At 43.9% G+C, this 16,138-nt stretch overlaps 1 long non-coding RNA gene across 1 annotated transcript; it reads left to right on the forward strand.

Annotated features, from left to right (window-relative positions):
• Positions 1-6,799: 6,799 nt before the first annotated feature.
• Positions 6,800-7,788, forward strand: LOC138513057 (uncharacterized). Its single transcript, XR_011281679.1, has 4 exons — positions 6,800-6,862; positions 6,942-7,007; positions 7,098-7,191; positions 7,286-7,788. It is a non-coding gene; the product is annotated as an uncharacterized lncRNA (long non-coding RNA).
• Positions 7,789-16,138: the final 8,350 nt, after the last annotated feature.

A 16,138-nucleotide genomic window follows, 5' to 3' on the forward strand; every position in this document is an offset into this window, starting at 1 on the left:
TTTTAAAACACCAGCTTTCTGATAGTGGTGAGTACTGGTAATGCAACCATTTTTGGGATTTAAGAAAATGAATTCCCCACAGTTCTAGGTTGCTTTTGGCAATCAGCATTGCCATTCCCAGTGGTTTCAGGCTACTGTGTGGGTAGTCCAATGGTGGTTTTAGGCAGTGCCCTTATGTGCCCATAACATCGGCAAAAATGGGTGGCAGCCTATTCTTCATGCATTTCCCTGGGCATTTTCTGGGAAGCTCTGGCCATCATGATGTTTTCAATCCCAGTACTGCACAGTTTTTGTGGTAGGGCTCGGATGCATGGGTAAAAACATCCCACAGGTTCCAGTCCTGCAGATTTGCGGCGCTTCGGCTCTCAGTGGCTGCGGGATAGAACGATTGTCTGTGATGGGACAGTTGTATTTCCTCAGCTTCCAAAGGAGATACAAAGAGAATTCCAGTACAGCAGGCGTCAGGGCACAGGAGAGCAGGTCAGCAAGGCACCTACAGCGACCGTCACCAACAGGTAGTGACGGGGGAATCACAGATGCATGCAGCATTACACACACTCCTAATTCAGGACCCAGAGGACCTAAGCCTACGAAATTTGGTTGCAGAGGGCATGGGATCACAAGCAAGTGATGTTCCAAGTCTCGGGTTTCAACTCAAGACGGCAGCAGTTCTGCGGGATACCCTGAGGTAGAGCTGGACAGTTCCCAGGATGGCCCAGGAACACTTCTGAAAAGGCTCCTTCGGTGGGTAAGCAGGGGGGTTCCATGTGTTAATAACCCCGCAAAAATATTGCGCTACAAATATAGAGAGTAGTTCCCAGTACTCCAGAGGGGCGAAACACACTTGCAGGCCTTCTTGATCGATGAAGAAAACAGGGGTCTGAAGGAGCAACAGAGGGCCAACGGTGGCAAACCTTCCAAAGTGCCTCTGGCAGATTCACAAGTCAGTTTCTTCATTGCAGGATTCTTGGCTCCTTTATGTAGTTTGGGAAGAACTCGGATGATTGACCTGGAATGGACACAGAGCCCCTTCTCTTATCCAAGATTAGCTTTGCGCCAAAATCAAGGACTCCCAATCGAAGATCTGCTCTCATGCAGGCATCCCAGTCGTGGACCAATCACGGACCACGGTGGTCTCAGTCATTCAGGCATTCCAGGCATCCTGGCACCAGCAGTGTGGATTGGGACCAACCCGCTTCCTGGGCACACACACGTGACATGCAGAAGCCCACGAAAGAGATCGGTTCTTGCAGGTGGCTGCATCCCCAAATAAGGAACACCCGGGTTACTCCACCTGGGTGAAGGCAAGGGACAAAAATGGCCAAAGGAACGAACAAAAGACTTGGCCATTTTGGGACTTGGCCACCGTCTTGAACCAAATGCGTTAAAAGTGATGTGATCCCATAAAAAGAAGTAAACCATTTACAAAAAGTAACTGCTGCCACAAGTTCTTCCTACGCACACTTGTACAATCACCAAAACATCCTTCAAAGGGTATCTAGGGCCATAAAACAAAAAGGACCCCTGTGCACGGTACTGGAAGGTACTTTGTTCACTGTTAAAAAGTTACCAAGGAATGGTAACATACCGAAGACTAATGGAAACATAGTTTCCCAGTACTGACAGTCTGAAAGACGTGCCAGTTTCCCCAATAACAAGTGAGCAAAAGCACAGGGGAGCGCAGTGGAAGGCTGTGCTCCTCTGGCAAAAGTCAGAGTAAGATAGCCAACAAAACAAAAGCAAAAAGTTTGGAGGGTCCACAAATGGAGGGTAAATTACACATTGATGAAATCTTTCCTAACACCGAACCAGACCCTTTTGATTGTTCTCCAACACACAAATGTTCAACTGGTTCAATGTTGCCTCCTGTTAAATACCAAAGTTCAATTCAACTTCCTTTCAGATGGAACTCCCCCGGTCAGAGCGCAGTTGTCAGACCACAGAGTCCACTGATTACAGGTCGCGCCACCAGGTGGCCTATGTTTTACTTGTGTCTTCTTTCCCTTGTAGTGTGGTCTGTGCGGCCCTCCTCTATCCTTCTACTGTCTGGTGGCCACCCCAATGCTTTGTAGTGGGGTCTATGTGGCCAGCCTGGATCAATCTCCCACCTGGTGGCCACCCCAATGCTTTGCCATTGTACTTTCTTTCGTTTCACCCCTATTCCATGTGCTTTAGGGATTACATTTTACTCCTGTCCTACTGTAATTTTGCTCCCACTATGGTTTTTGCACAGCTCCCCCTTTTTGGCCTCTATTTTCTTCGCTCTTCAGCTCTGCGCGTAACTCCCCTTTTCATAGGAGCTTCCCATTCAGCTACAGAGTCTTTCAACAACGTGCATGCGATCACTCTGTTACTTTGTTTCAGCAGAATCCTCTTTGTCAGTGTCATCCGCTGCATCTTTCCTACATGCGGCCGAGCAATAACATTGTATCTTGCTCATCAAACACACCAGGCTTTCACATCACTTGCCTCTATGGTTATGTTTCCTTCCTTTTACTAACAGTGTCCCTGTAGTCTGAGGTCAGGGTCTTACCACCTGCCCCTCAGACACTCCTGGGACTCTGACTCAGCCTAGCGGAACAAGCACTTGGCATGCACATAGAAAGAGATTAGCATGCCCCCCGGCTCCCTTTTCCAGACCCTTTTCTGCAACTCGAGTGGCAGATATCTGGCCACGCTGTTATAGGGCGCTCCCTCGTGGAAGCCCTTAGCGTCTCAGCGCACTGGATATTCCTAGCTGGTCCTGGGCATCTACGGCTCCACAGCTCTCCTCCCAACTCGTTCTAACCACTGAGCTCAACAGGCTGCAGACGGGTACACTTGATTTCATTTGCCTGGCCCTGTTAATGGGACATGTCCATTGAGTATGTTGGTATGCCTCGGATCGTATCTTCTCCATCCCAGTAACATAGTGGTGTTTCACATAGGAAGTCTACATTCTTCCTGACTCCCTCTTGTTCATCATAGTAACTAGATGCTACTTACGGAAATAAAGAAGGTGTGCCTTATGACAGGAAGGTGGTTCTAGTTCTTTCACTCTGGTATTCTCAGTAAATGATGTTAACAGGGAAGGAAAAGATTGGGTCTCACAGTGGTTTATAAGATTAAAGTGAAGGGAGGATAAGTAAGTGTTATAGTTAGAAAAAGGGACTTGCTGCCCTGGGGTTTTACATTCCCTTACTTTCCTCTGACTGTGAGTGTTTTGGCAGGAGGTCTTGGGGTAGGGCAGGACATGGGTGACAATATCCTATGACAGTAGAGGTAGGATAAATCATGATTAGGAAAGGGAGGGATACCATGTCTCACCCTCGGGCATCCCACTTCCATTCTTCATGGACCCTCCATCCCAGTAGTACCCCTTTGCACTTACCCCGTAGTCAGAATATGGCAATCCTCCCATTCTCTTTGTTACCTGAGGGGGGGGGGGGTCTTACGTGGGTTAAATGTGAGAATGTCCTCATATTCCTCACAATACTCAAAGAACCAGCTTAGCGACAGTTTTTGGAAGGCCTGAAAATGGGTACGAATCTTCATAGTAAGAACAAAACAGAGGCCACTTTATGAAACAGCACTTAGGCCTGAATGATGGTATGAATAATATGTACATAAATCAAGGGCCACAACCTCTACAAAAACAGAATAGCAAAGACAGTGATTGTACGAACAATTATTTCACAATGAGATTCAAAACATGTTATGTTATGTTAAAGGTTCTTTTACTGTGTACTACCTGTGTGGGTTCTTGGTGCTCTAGCGGATCTGTAATGCAAGCAGGGTGGGGGGTGGTGGGTGGCTAGTAGGATTGAGCAGGAAAAAGAGAAAGAGATCTGTGATATGCTGTTGCAGCTTCAGTTCGGATACACTGTTCATTGTGTGTAGGTGTGATTTTCGGTTGGTGGTCACTATGTGGTGTTGGGCGAGATTATGTGTGGTTTGTTTCATTATTGTGGTGTTGTGAAGTATATGCCATCTATGGTGCTGTAGAGGTATGGTTGTGTTTAGTTCAGAAGTCTATTCAGAAAGGTGAGTTTTAGTACGGTTTGTTATTGGCAGTACATTTCCTGCCCCGCCGCCTGTTCTGACTAAATGTGATCCATAGGCCTTCCCCTGTCGATCATGCCCTGTGATCAGCCTATGGGCTACCTGGTTTCTGCATCCACCCGTATTCCTTTATGTCTGACGAGTTTCAACCACTGGGTGGTCCGATTTAGTAGGACACAACTCCCTCCCTTGTTACCTCCTTTTACCCTCTTTCAGGATGGGTACAATTCAGGTCTCAAAATAACCCTTCCCAGTCAGATGCCTCTCTCCTCCTCTGCCATCCTCTCCGGTACGGCCTACGGCCCACTCCTTTTGTGTTGTGTGTTGTTAAGTTATTTTCATCCTGTTCAGAGCTGAAGTTGGAAAAACCTAGTTTTGAAACACTGCTGTATTTGGAGCACATCTGTAATGGGTCAGAACACTTACAATACAGCAACAATGGGAAAACCCTTAAACTTGAAACAAAGCAGCAGTGGAGAAACTCTTGGACTTGGAACACAGCAGCAGTAGGAGAAAACACCTACAATTGGAACCCAGCAGTAGGGAAAGACTCCTAGAAAAGGAACACAGCGTTTGAGGGGAAACACCTAGAGTTGGTACACAGCAGTAATGGAAAAAACACACCGAGATTTGAAACACAGCACTAAAGGGGAAACACCCAGATGTAAAACACAGCAGCAGTGGGGAAATACATAGAATTAGAACACTTCACTAGAGGGGAAACACCCTAGAATTGGAACACAGCAGGAATGGGGAACACAATTACCAGATTTGAAACACAGCTTTAGAGGGGAAAAACCCAACCTAAAATGCAGCAGTAGTGGGGAAACACCTAGAATTAGCAGACAGCGCCAGAGGGGAAATACCTAGATTGTAACACAGCAGTAATATGGCGTTAATGCTCCGTTCCAAGGGTTGGAACGGGGGGTTAACTGCCCAGCAGCCCAAGATATTGAGGATAATGAGGGCTTCGGGCCATTACTCCCGTTTCAGCCCTTGGAACAGGGATTAAGGCTATTAGCACCTCGGGTTACCAAAGCAGTAACCCTGGGTGCTAAAATGTTCCTTTGTTCAATAGGATGCCGCGCGCGCCCCATTGAATGAAGGAAAATACTTTGTCAAGATAGCCTCCATGGAAAGGGCCATGGCGGCCTGCGGGAACCGTGAGGAAGGAATGGCTGCGGCAGGGACACTTTCCACTACAGATATAAGGTAAGTGGAGGTCACAAGAGGGGGGAACAAAAAGAAAAGGGATGGCGGGTGGAGGGGGAAGATGGCAGTGGGGGAGCCAGCCATTAGGCGGCATGGAATTTGGCCTTTCATCGCCGATACAAGCCCACATTCCTAGCCACCTGATTGGCTGGTCCCCCTGCCAGGGTGCTAAAGGGGAGTTGAAACACAGCAGTAGTGGAGGAAAGCAGAGTTTTTCCCAAAATAAGTGCAAGATAGCAGATTGACAGAGGTGGGGTATGTTATACGAGTGGTGGGGCATTACTGGAGTACAGTAAGGGCTGAACTCCCCACCCTGACCACACTTACCTTCTCAGCCAATGCTGGTTGACTGCAACAGGCTTCCCAGGCGAACCCGGGCAAACACTGTTTGGAGCTATTTCTTCTGGAGCTGCCTTTTGCCTTGGGGCCCTTAGCCGATGGCTGCCCGGGCAGGAGCCACACTGGGGGTCATTCTCAAAAAGGGTTACTCGGGCCAATCAGGGCTCGGGACAGGCGGGAAGGTGGGCGGTGCAGGAACAAGGAAGCGGGTCGGGGGGCCAGCTGGGATGGAACTTGTATGCAAAGAGACACCTGACTGCCTGAATCAATTGAGCAAAAAAAGAGTTCCTATTGGTAATAGGAACTCCCGTTCCATGCACACCATAAAAATGGAAGAACAATTCCAATCAAAATTCAAACTTTCCGTAATTTGATGATTTCAATGTTGATTTTAGAAAAGTGAGGAAATGTGTACAAACCAGTACACAGTACTCTTTGTCAGATCTTGCTTGTTGTAGTAGCATAGCTCCCAACTCACACGCTTTTGGCGGGTGTCACCCGCCTTGTAAACAGCGGACTCACCCGCCAAACCTCATGCACGCCCATTCATTTCAATGGGCCGCTCACCCGCCAAAAGTAAAATCGGGTGTTTTCACCCGCTTTTGCAACATAAATGGTTGAGAGCTATGGTAGTAGGAGTTGAGTCCTTTGTTTTGTTTTACATTTATCTCTTGCCTCTGTTCTGAACAAATGGAATTAATGGAGAGGGATCCCCCCGCACTACAACTCTCAGAATTCCTTGAAAATAATTGTGAGGAACATGTACGGTATATATTTGCATTTTCTACAATTTTGCATTAAAAAACATACACTGATAATTCGCCCTTATGAAAGTACTGTTTACTGTCATAGAAGTTTTTTAACAATGAAACCAACGATCAGGATAGTAAACATTAGACACTACTTCCAACAGAAACTACGATTCCCAGCATCCTGTAGTACATGACTACAGTAATAGAGGCACGGAAGCACTTAATTACAGGCTTCCCTCAGTTTGAAATAACACAGACAAAAGCTTCATTATAATACCATCTCTATTAGCCCACTGGCTTTATAAGCCTGTTGTTTCTCTGAATAGAAGTTAGGCTGTAAGCGTTTGTAATAGGCACACGACTGGGGAACTACGATTCCCAGCAACCCTGCACATCACATGACCACGGCTTATCTAGTCAGGTGACTATTTAAAAGAACGGTCACTTAGCAACAAGCTTTCTGCACACTCAGAAAAGGAAATACGGTGTGACCATTGTCAATACCGTGCATTACATAGGTAAGCGCTTTGATATGCTTTGAAATTGACCATTTGAGCAACACAGTGAGCAATTTAAACACCATCTCTGTCTTTCCAGACGAATTGGCGTTCTTATTAACAACACGAGCGATATTACCACGTGCAATTGAAAAACATCGAGATGGTGAGTGTGCTCACCATTTAAAACATATTGTTTTTAATATAACATGAAGACAGAAATATACATTTTAACAAATATTGAACCTTATTTTAGGTTACTCAGAAACAAGACCCAGTGGGGACCCATTTACTTGCCATAGCAAGAAGACTTGCCCTGACAATTGGGAGATAATTCTGTCATCACACAGGTACAGACCACTTGGTCATACAACCTTAACAGTATTACATCTCTTATGTCATTAATGACACCAAATACTAACACTAGTATTATGTGATTCACAGATTTAACACGAATGAACACCAACAGATGACGTTCCCATGAACTCACAGCGATATTGCAATTCTCACTCAAAGTGACTTGTGGAAATTCAATTGTCACAATTCGCTTGTAAAAAGTTACTTGAACTAATCTTGACACATTTTCTTGAATGAACTTTGCTCCTGAAGAAGAGAGTAATGTACTCTCGAAACGCGCAGAGCTCTATAATGATATTCAATAATGTGATGTTTTATTTAAAACACGTTTTGTACAAAAAAGCATTATTTTTTCGAATTTTTGTATTATGACTACTTTGAGTAAATTGAACTCATGGAAACATAAATTGTGTGATAAATCTGATTATTATTTGTTAAAAAGCATACGATTATGAAAACAGTGATCATCTATATTAAGTTTATGTGTACTGGTTTGTACACACTTCCTCACTTTTCTAAAATCAACATTGAAATCATCAAATTAAGGAAAGTTTGAATTTTGATTGGAATTGTTATTCCACTTTTATGGTGTGCAGGAAACAGGAGTTCCTATTACCAATAGGAACTCTTTTTTTGTTCATTTAGATGTTGACTTATGATACCAGAGTCATTTCTTTTCTCCCCCGCACACTTTGAATTTAGAATAAGGTCAGTAGCCTGAGGAGATCCAAATATACAAAGAATAAACTTTGTGTTCCGACATCCAGAACAAAGAGGGTGTGCTTTTCTCTTGTATGTGTTTGTTGCCTGAACCAATTGCTAAGGGGCTGGGTGGAAAAAGTAAACAAAGCCAGAAAAAAATAAAGGACTACATCACCAACCCAGGGCATTCTAGAGGCAGATCAGCACAAAAAACGGGTTGGGAGTCAAAGGGAAACAACAAATTAAACCCCTGAGAAAATCAACAGCTTGTCCAAAAAGAAATTGCTAAATACTCACAAATCACTCCACAAGGCAGCCAGAATCCAGCCCAAAAATAGGATTGAAATCAAAGGAAAGCTCTCAGAAGGAACCTGCCAGACCCTAGGACTGCTTACCAAGTGGCCTCTGTACAGGAAGGCTGCAAATTACATTCATGAAGCGAGAGGCAAGCAGGCAGTGCATGGTGCAACAGTAAAAACAATAGAAAATATAGAAATTCTGAAAGACTCTTTCAGGGAAACCAGCATAGCCTAGATTAGTATTGGGCCATGTGATATATGTTCAGGGTAAAACGCTTAAGTAGGAGTACAGAGGGCTATCCCAGTGACCACACACTAAAACAAACGGCATCCCCTGAGAAAGAATTGGGCTGATTGAACAAACAATTGGGCTGATTGAACAAACCCTTGACGAGGATCATCCTGGAAAGGTGTGACTCCACACAGGCAGCTGGAGATGTTCAATTGACAAGTTATAAAGTGTAACAGACGTGTGTTCAAGTTTGAAGAAGAATAAATAAACACAAGGCAAAGTCAAGAGACTTACCAGTGTATCCAGCAATTGGTAAAGCAATTCCCCCATCTGACACTTTGGGCTTCAGCTATAGCTTTGCAATTGTGCTCTAGCTCGCCCAGATGACACCATTGCTGAGCGGACCTACACTTGGGCTTCATCTCCGATCAAGGTGACTTCCATATACTTCAATGGGATAATTTACAGAAACTTACAGAAACTTCCATCAACTTCAACAGGACCAGCTGCCAAAAATAACTGACTTCACTCGTCTTGTGGCCTCAACAGGTTGATTTATATGGTCGGGAGCTGAGAGGAAGATATTCAGTGAAGGTCTTTGCAAAACTTTACAAAGTTTGCTTTGAGTCTCATGCTCTGGGAGAGCCTTACAAAGAGAAGAGCTGTGTACATGAGATGATATGCCACATCATTTGAGGTTGGCTAGCAGTGCCGCAAAGCTGCATTTCCTGTTTGCGGGAGAAAGGTTAATCGAAGAGAATTGTGTCAGCACTCCTCCTTTTGCTCTTGGTCAGGAATTTACGGTGTAAAATATGTATCTAGTCAGGGATCGACAGAGCCATAAAATCGATCTTGCAGTATTGTGGGATTGCAGATTATACCACTCTAACTGACTTACTCTCACTCATGACCTAACTCTTTCTACCTCCCTGCAGCCATTGTGCCCCCTCTATGATCAACTGATGCAGATTGCTTAATGTGACACTTCAAGGAATTTTCGCTCCAACTTTTATCTTTCCTGCTCCGCATCTCATCGACCTTCATGTGAGGAACTTCCTATATGGATTAAGCATTCTGAAAAGTTATGGTGGTACCTCAACACAGTGTGAGGGGGAGTCATTTTCGGCACTTGTTTTCTGGTGCCGTATAAGAAGGAAGTGGACTACAATGGGGCAGGTTTCTGTGACAAATAACCAGGTAAACTAGCCCTCACCCCAATTGCCTGACAAATACCATTAATTACTTAACAGGCATTTCTCTAACAGGCGCAATTCCATAGAGGGCCTCACTGGGCACAGCACTTGATCAACATATGTGACATCAGACGTAGCTCTCAGCCTGCCCATAGCATACTATACAAACATGGATGCCTTGATCTTCATTTATGAAGGTGCTGTTCTTTTAAATCAAAGGTTCATGCTTCACTGAACCCCTAGTGCTGCTCCATTGGCAATGAGTAAAGTCTTTAGGCAGCGCCCAGCTCCTTACATACCACCCCCCGATCCCCTTTTCACACTATATACAATGTATCTATAAGGGGGGGAAAGAGATTGACAGTACTATGTAAGGCAGCATGTTGTGCTTTTTTATACATTGTTATGCCTTTTCATGCTTTTGGAGGTGTATGCTTTATCAAGCTTTTCTGAGCCTTGTTAACATCTTTTACCCACTGGTGTGCCTTGTTAGGCTATATTATGCAATTCTTGGCTGTGTTGCATAATGTCATGCAGGCCACAAACTCTGGGCTTGCAATTTGTAGTCAGTTGGCAGGCCCCCTTCTACCAGTTTACAGATATTCCAACTGTGGCACGTCTCAGTCTTACAATAGGCGACAATGCAACGTGGCTGAATATGCACTAGCAACTGAGAGACAGCCACACACCATTGTAACCATTAGCCACAAAGCCACTGCAACCCTAAAGATCAAAAACTGGCAAGGTATAGTCTACTACTTTTTAGTAATTGGTTATGATTTTCTGCATCCATGCTATGTTAATTCCATTTGTGAGTGGTAATCATGACAAATGTTTACCATTCTTCAATCAACATACTCAGTGACCTTAAATAATACACAATTGGACCAGATGGATGGAAGGAACCCACGTGGCTGCTCCCTGTGCATCACCCCTCCAAAAGCCAATACTTACCATTACCTGATCTTTCAGCCTCCTTTCCTGTCCTGACCAAAACCATGTCCGAGCAGGCCAGGTATGGATGTGGTGCCTCTATTCCCCATCTGTGCACAAGCACTGCCACTATTGATACCACCTTTGTGAAGACAGATGGTGCGGATGCCATCCCAAAATGAAGCAACTTGAACTCACAGCAATGGATCCTGAAGCGCGGGTACCAGCGATGTGTGAGGACGCTGTGGCAGGACCCTCTGCATTGCCCACTGAAAGCCAGTACTAACCATCAACTAATCTTTCAGCCTCCTATACTGCCCTAACCAACACCAAACCCTTTCAGGCCACTGTAACACTGAAACACATCTTACAAGAAGCTTTATTCTAAATCTGAAAGCATGTGACAGACATCAATGCAACAGAATGGGTCACTACACTTGATCCCAAACATACCCACCGCAAGCAATGTGCAGGCTGGATTTTACTATGCACCATGCTTCCAGACACTTCTAGAAGATTACTCACACAGAGCCTGCGTTCTTCCTACCTGCCCAAATGATCCCTGCTGCTACAACTACTTACTCTCATGTATCAAACCCTACTGGCTGCCAACCCCACCCAAAACCATATCTTGCCTGTGAATCGCCACCAAGAGGCCACACAACGGCAGAAATAGTGCTACAGAAGACACAGTAAGATAACATAGCATACTATAAGACTTTCTGTCAAGTCACACTGGGGCCATCAGCTGTCCAGGAGTCTGCTGAAGCTAACACCATACTTAGGTACCCACAAAGTGGGTGGTGTTTAAGGATATAGAGGCCCTGCCAGAACAGCCAGTGCAGACGCACAGGTTCATCAGCTATGGAAAATCAGGGAAAACCTGGTGAGTTGTGGCTGTTGGTAGTGGGGGAGGGGGGTCATTTTGGACTCTGTGAGAGGAATTTGGCACTTTTGGGAGACAGCAAGACCTCTGAGCAAAATGATCCGGGATTCTGGCCACTGCATCCAACCAATTTAATGACTAATGCCAGACAATCACTGCCTTGCCCTGACTCTAGGTACACTGCCCACGATAGGCAAAAGTCCCAGCAGGCCTCTGCGAAAGCACCTGTGCCGTTCCAGCCGCAAAGCCGGTCTGATGGGGACCACGTTTACAATACTGGGCGGTCCACAAATTGAAGTCTCGCAGCACAAAACGTGTAAAGATCTTTCCTGCCACGTCAAGCAATGAGATCGGTCTATAGTTCCCAGGTATCGACCGAGCTCCCTTTTTGTAGATAGGGATTATCACTGATTTGCGCCATGTGTCCGGAATGCTTCGCTTCTGAACGATGTTGAAGAATATGTTATGCAGGATGGTGGACCATATTTTTGGGTGTGCCTTTAACATAGAGTTACTTAAGCCATCCGACTCAGATGCCCGCGAACTACCTGACTTTTTAATGAATTTCTCAATGTCTTCTACTGAGATACAAAGGCGCCAATGCGAGAATTATGTTTTTATATGGCTTTTGGAGTTACATGTTGAGGTGTGATATAGGGCTTGAAAATGCTCTAACCACTGTTGTTCCGTTACTCCATTAATTTTGGCGTGAATCTGAGTGTTACCTGTTGCCTAATTAAGCATGGACCAGATAAGTGCTGTATTCTAACTGTCTCGTTGGTATTTAGCTGCTTGCCGGCCTCGAGTCCAGTTTCTGTATTGGCATTTTGCTGCTCGTAGTGCCTCCGACCTTTCAGCTTCAGGAAAGAATTTGATCGCCTTTTTTTCGTCGAAGGTCAGCTTTCTTTTCCTGTTGCTCTGCATCAAAACGCTGGGCCTTCTGTGTGAAACTACTTACAGAAGTTATTTTGTTCAACTTAAATGGGATTAGTGCCAAAGGGTAGAAGGTGTTTCCATATAAAGATGCATTCTTTGACAGGATATCATTCAAATGTAGTAGTTTTGATTAATTCCATTTAAAACGCGTACCAGCATTGTTGATGTGAAAAGTGGTCTCTTTCCTCTTCCACTTTGTTAAAGTGCCACAGCCAGCACAATGTTAACATGTTGTGGTGACTGTTTTTTTGTTCGATCACTTCAATTTTTTCTGCTTGGTTGTACAACTGCTTATCCATGTATAGGTAGTCAATTGTACTTTTTGACAGACCTCTGGTTCATGTGGCTCGTGGGGGCAGATTCCCTGGTAGGGACCCATTTGCCATTATGAGGCCTCTTTCCTTCATCAACAGTGACCATCTGAGTACTGATGCATGGTTGGTCATTGTTTTATCAAAACAACTCAAATTCAGGTCTCCAACTACAATAGTGTTAGTGACCTGCTGATCAACTGAGATTTTATCTAACTGAGATTTTATATATGTTTTCTAAATCTCAGAAGAAATGATTGTCTAAGATGCCTGCAGGGTTTCTATAGAAGTTGATCATTGCTATTGCGCCTTGAAACACTTGTGTATAGGGACGTTATAAATGCCATATCATATCACACCCTCTTGATGAGAGATCTTGACTAGCTGCATGAAGTTTTTTGGGGTTGTCCATGACTGTACATTAAATCCTGAGCTCATGTTTACTGCAACAAGAAGTCCGGAAGTTGGGTGACCTTTATCGGACAAATTTTCTGGAAGAAAGGCAATACTATGATCGTTCCAAGTAGGAGTATTTAACAGCCAGGTTTCTGGAAGAGCAAGAATGTCAAAATCATTTATCCGATTTTCAGACAAGCTCATAAGATGGACATGCCCACGAGTATTCCAGCTAGCCAAGTTGATTGTTTTTATGTTTCCAGGCTCTCTTCAATGTTGTGGCTCCTGAGTAATGCATCGTTATGGATACTGTATGTTTTTAAGTATCTGTGGTGCTGGATTTTGCAAGCACACACACATGTTTCTCCAGTGTGGTGTAAGGAGTGGACGTTGGTACTGGATGTAAGATCCTGGGCTATAATGAATCCAAACTTAAACAAGTCCACTTTTGCCAGCCAGATCGCATTACGTACTAAGCCGGAAGGAATCCACAAACGAACTGTGGTGGGATCATATACATTTATAAATTCCTCCTGGTCAATGTCAATTGAGGTTATGTAATCTAATGTTGGAGTATCTTCAAAGATGCTCAATATGTTCGCTCGACACATGGTAAACTGCTTGTGTGGCGCTGGTCAGAATTTCATAGTCAGAGTATGTTGTATGGATTTAGCTTTGTCATTATTGTAGGTTCGCCTACTGCTATTAGTTGCAGTTGGTGCTGCGTGTTCTTGTGCTCTACTATGTTGCTGCATTGAAACTAATGATCTACATTGAGATTCGGTCATCTGTCGCAAATGATTTCTTGAATGATTAAGTAATGCCTGGTGACTACACATGCATTCTTTAACCGGAGCAACAGTTTGCTGCTTGCATTCTTTAACCGGAGCAACAGTTTCGCTCCTAGCACCATTTCCTTGAGTGTACCCCAGAACTTGTTGCGGGTGTTGTGTTCTTTCAGAGGTTAGATATGCTTCAACAGCCTCTCTGATCTCCTTGCGGCGTAATTCTAAATCTGCCGACTCTGCTGTTGTACTAGTGTCTGATTTCTTCTTTTTCTCTTGTGCTTGCTGAACTTGGTTATAAGACACAATTCCTGATTTTTCTTTCTTTTGTTTCGGTAATCTCCATGATTACCTCATCTAGTGGAGGGTACGTTGTTTGAAAGGTGCCTTCAGTATACTCCTCCGATTTCTTTTCGTAGGTTTTTATACTTCTTTACCACTGCCAAGCTAGCACTCTGTGTGCTTTTTTGAGTTACTGCAAGTGATCTAATTAATTGTTTTGATGCTGGTTTGGAATTACAATTCTTATTTTTCATGTTTTTAATTTTCTTGGTTTGAATATTCTTTGTCGTTGTTCCTTTACCAACCTTGGCCTTCTGATTCTGGGACTGATCTGTTAGAAACATGTCATATGTTTGTGTAGTGATCAGTGTCTTCTGGTTCAAGCTTTGTTTAGTTGTAACCTTGTCTCCTTCGTTCGTGATTACAAATGCATTGTCTTCTGTTATCAGACGGGTTACTGCGTCAAAGGTGGAGAGAACAGGGTTTAACACACTCTCATTTGTCATTGTCTGGGTCGCAATATGTTGCATGGACATGCTAATTTTGCTATGACTCTTCAAAGTCAATGACTCATCAGACTTCATACGTTCGAATTTCGAAGTGCAGTCTGTAATTTGATTTTGTATTGCTTGCTTTATCAGTTTATGGTCCAAAGTTTCAAATAAACGCCCCAAGCTATTTAAAGCAATGTTAATTGCTGTTAAAGTTATTTCAAACAAAAGAGGTTGTTTATTGTCTTCTTTGTGTGTAAATAAAGCAGCTGGGTGCCTTGGAGTCAGAGCAACGAAGGACACTGATACGTTTGCTGAATCACTGGCATCCTGGTTGAAAATGGACTGTGAACATGAAATGTTTTGAACGTTCACAGACTCTGTATAACTTGCTTGCAGTGAGATCTCAGGAATAGAAGAGTTCACTGAGTCTGTGGAAGTAGGAGGGCTGATAGTCAATGGCGTTGAGGAGTTCACGGTTCCATCTAATGGGGAAATACGTTTTGATGGACTGGTGGATCTGTTTTTGGCAGATCGTTTGTCCTCAGCTTTCCTCGTCCCTGGGGCCATCATTGTACTTGTTAACCCCATGTTATTGTTCAGCCTCTGTGCGGCCCTGTGCTCAAAGCATTCGCTTGAGATTGTCACCGGTGATTTATCATCTTCTTCCTCGTTCACGGGATCATTTGGTGTAGCCATTTTGCTGCAATCTTGTGTTGGGTTTGTAATCAATTGATCCGTTATTGCAGTTGTCGTGGTAGGAGTGAATTGTGAAGTGAAATCGCCTACACTGTGTGGAACGCAAAATCCTCTAATATCTACTACTGCCTGTTGTTTTATGTTCACCAGAGTTAGTGTGATGGCTTTCTTTGAGACACGCCTCGCTGGCTGCACTCTCGGGCAGTGAGTGGGTTTCGAAATGTTTGGCATATTTGTTTTTAATGTATATGGTACTATAAACATTTGCTCAAGCAGAATATTGGAGATTTTTGTTGTGGGTGCATATAAACCACAATATTTTAACAATTTCAATCAGAAGCAACTATAGTCACAATATGATATTGACTTACTGAAGACAAGTATAGTTAATTTCCTCTCAGTTTCGATACATTTTTTTGCTGTTTTTCTCATAAATGTGCTAATTCCCTTCACCTTAGAGACCCCCCAACAACTTTGCTGGATGTTGAGGACTTCATTTTTTTACCTGGAGCGAGTGTGAGCCTTTTTTCCCCACTCTCTCATGTATTTTGATGTGTGTTTTACTCTTGTGTTCTTTGATTGTGTACTTTTAGACAACTCCATAGGCATCATCTTTTCATTTGTGTCACACAGCACCCTCAATGGAGTGACACAGGGAAGCCTTTTAGGCGGTCCCAAGGTTTAAATACCTTCTCTGGGATAAACTTCAGTTTCCCTGTGAAAGTAAAGTGACATTGACTTTACTAGTATTTCCAAATTCCTAGACCAAGCACACACTATCTTACAATAGAGTGC

Source organism: Ambystoma mexicanum, chromosome 12, assembly GCF_040938575.1.
Source record: "Ambystoma mexicanum isolate Mex_15411 chromosome 12, UKY_AmexF1_1, whole genome shotgun sequence".
NCBI lineage: Eukaryota > Metazoa > Chordata > Amphibia > Caudata > Ambystomatidae > Ambystoma > Ambystoma mexicanum.